This window comes from Nestor notabilis, unplaced genomic scaffold, assembly GCF_000696875.1.
Source record: "Nestor notabilis isolate BGI_N333 unplaced genomic scaffold, ASM69687v1 scaffold1260, whole genome shotgun sequence".
NCBI lineage: Eukaryota > Metazoa > Chordata > Aves > Psittaciformes > Psittacidae > Nestor > Nestor notabilis.
In genome coordinates this window covers 5,246-8,584 of record NW_009909482.1, presented here as the reverse complement: position 1 = coordinate 8,584, position 3,339 = coordinate 5,246, and positions in this window count along the sequence as shown.

Genomic DNA, 3,339 nt, shown 5'->3' with positions numbered 1-3,339 from the left:
GGGAAAGCACTGTGAAAATTAACAAAAAAAGAATCACCTCACTTTTGGCACTATCCTATTATAGGAGTCTGCTAAGAGTTAAACATGCCAAAGATTACAGAAAACATTTCAAAGCTCTAACATTACATTTTGCTTCAAAGAATCCAAGCAAACTTCACTAATTGAATTGATTGTTACAAAAATGCAATCCCTAAATTAGCAATGGAACATTATCAATCTTTTTTCACCTTTCCAAGAAAAGCAAAACACTTGTTCCAACAAATTTCATTAAAGGTGCATTAAGCTAGAATCATCAGGAACAAATACTTAGGTTATTAACATTCTAGTTCCACTTTAATGTCATTGGTTTTAGCAATAGGTCAGTAACAAATCCAACTTTTCATTACAAAATAATAATTAAAATAGAGCCGCTTATTCAATCTGGCCTTATTTAGCACAATTTTCTTTTCCTTTATCTGATTGTTGCAGTTTGTTCTGTTTCTGCCTTGTAATGCTGCCTGCAATGATTAGGTCTAATTCAGTCCTAAGCTCTGATCAAACATTAGCATGCCATACTTGCACCCAGACCAAGGTCAGCTCTGCCGAGGGTTGGATTTTTGAAGGTCCCAGGTGTTTAGTTCATCCCAGGCTTTTTAATGTCATCCCACCTGAGTTTACTACACACCATGGTGTGGAATAAAATAGTTTACTCTTCTGTGAGGGTACCTGGTAATCTAATAGCAGCAGTGAGAAAGAAGAGGTACTTCATGAGAAATAAATCAATGTTGGATGTGCAGCTTGTTAGGGAATTTGACATTTGTTTCCTGTTGATTAGAAGAATTGATCATTCTTCAAGGGATAGTGTGACTTGGTGCCTTAGCCTCTTTGAGGTACTTAGAATGATCCTCTGTGCTCTCAGAAATATCTGAAACATAATCCCTTCTAAGAAAGCAGCAGTCATCATCAGAAACTCAGACTTTGAGTCACTATGGGTTTGAACAATAGGGTTTTTTAACTGATAGGCAATGACATTTGTACAGAATGTCACTGCTGATGAATTGATGCGGTGTTGCAAAACACAGGCAACTAAAAAAACAAATGTAAATAAGATCTGTTCATATTGCTTTCCCAGTCCATGTAAGAACTGATGCCGTTCTCCAGCTTTCATTTGCAAGTTGTCTTTTATTTGCTGTGAACATAACTGACTCACTAGATCAACTCTCCTTATCCTCATTCAGAATCAATCTGATCTTTACCCAATATATAGAAAGATTACATTTCCGTAAAGTTCTGATTCTGAATATCATGAGTGCATGCAAAACCTTCACAATACATGGGTAAAAGTATCAAGAACTAAAAAATTTACTCTCCTCCTCAATTCTAACAGAAGTTAAAAGTGAAGATTTCTATAAATTTTTAGCATCTTGGGAAGAATAACGAATCATGCCATTTTCCATTACTGTTAAGTAAGTTCTGATTTATTTTTGCAACAACAGCGAAGCTAATTACAGCCTCATGTTTATCTGCAAAACTAGAAAATCCTCAGACATTTTAAATCTTTATGAATCACCATCTCAGAATCCAAATTTTACAGCTTAGACTGACTTTTGCCTGTGAGCAATGCTCACCTCAGTCTACACCACTTCTGCAAAAGTGACGTTCCACAGTAGCAGAGCATGATGAGGTGACTGTAGGTTTCAAATGCCAGACTGCAGCACTCTTAAAAACTAGTCAGAGGTAAAATCAGACCTAATGAAACAGGCCTCTGGCCTATGCTTCTCCTTCCAACAAACTGCACAGATTCTTATATGCCTCACATGATTCTGTAACTTTCATGATTCTTGACTGAACTACAGAAAACTATTTCTCTTTCACATTCTGTTATTTTTTTCTGCATGTGTCACAACCAACAGTATTGATCCCCTTGCTATTCATTCAGCAGAGACTGGAGAGTAGAACACTTATAAGGTCAACTCAGAAAGACCTTTCCTGGGAAAATATTTCCCTTCATTCTTTTTGTTCTTTAACTTCATTAAAACCAAGAGCATCCCTCGAAACAGAGCCTATTGGGTATCCTGAAGCCTGTTTAATGGGTATCCTGAAGCCTGTTTAAAAGCCTTTCCTGAGGCTGTTGTTACACCTTCAACAACTTTTAGCAAATACACCTACAGTAAAACTTCACCCACTTCCTCAGATAGGTATGAAATTAAAAAAAACAACAAAACCAAAAAATCCCAACCAACAAACAAAAAGAAACTTTTGGTTTAGCGATCTCTAAGTATCACAACTTTTTATAATGCACAAAGCATAGATACAAAGTTCTATTTCAATACAGCCTTTTGGGACAGTGTAATTTCTATTCTACAGCAGCAGACAAGAGATGATTCACCTGTGCTGTCTCCTGGCAATGGTGGTTATACTACAGCTTTTAAACCTCTTATCAGCTCATACTGAATACTGATGCCATTCTGTTCAGCTAGCACACTTTGCTGAGGAAATTGTGCTTTCCTGACTTTAATTTAGCTCACTGGCTTTTCCTATTGCATTGAGCTTCCACCGTCCTCACAGGGCAAAATTTGTGAGCAGAATACTGGTGGCAGGTAGGGCTAACTGCAATTCCTCCCCACAATTCCCTCACCCACTGCAACAGATAAGGGCTGGACACATTACAAATGTATATAGATGCCACCTTTGTGTGAGAAAGATCTTTCCCAAAAGAAGTAATATATAGTATTGCACTACTATGAATTCATATTTCATCTGCCTATTATGGGCAGATACCTCAACTCTTATAAAGCCTTATACCTTTGTCTTCCCATCTCCTCCTTCCTCCAAAATCAATCCCACAATGATTTACGGTTATGGGAGATATTGTCTCTTCCCTCTATCTCCATTTTTCCTTCAAGAAGAGATGAGAAAATTCCCAGCAAGATGGATGGAATGTTAAATCTGAGCAGAGACAATGCTCTGTTGACATTAAGTGGTCAGCACTTCATCAAAATTTCTGGCAAATACAGAAATAAACCCATATGAGAATCTGCTCCTAGGGCTGCAGTGAGGATTAAACGTGAACACTAGTTTTAGCAATAAGCAATGTGAACATAAATAAGCAAGTAAATTCCTTGGTATTCTACTAAAAGATGTGAAGCCTTAGGTAAAAAAATAAAAAAAAATGGCAAACCAAAAATTCTGTCTGCCTTCCCCTGAAACACAGATATATAAGACAGTCTCCGACTATCACAATGAGTTAGTGTGGAGTAAAGGTAGAATTCTAATTCTAGCTGAAATAAACTACAACTTGGAAAACATTCTGAACAGGATTTTTAAAAGTCTATTAAGAAGAATAAGCTATTCAAGAAT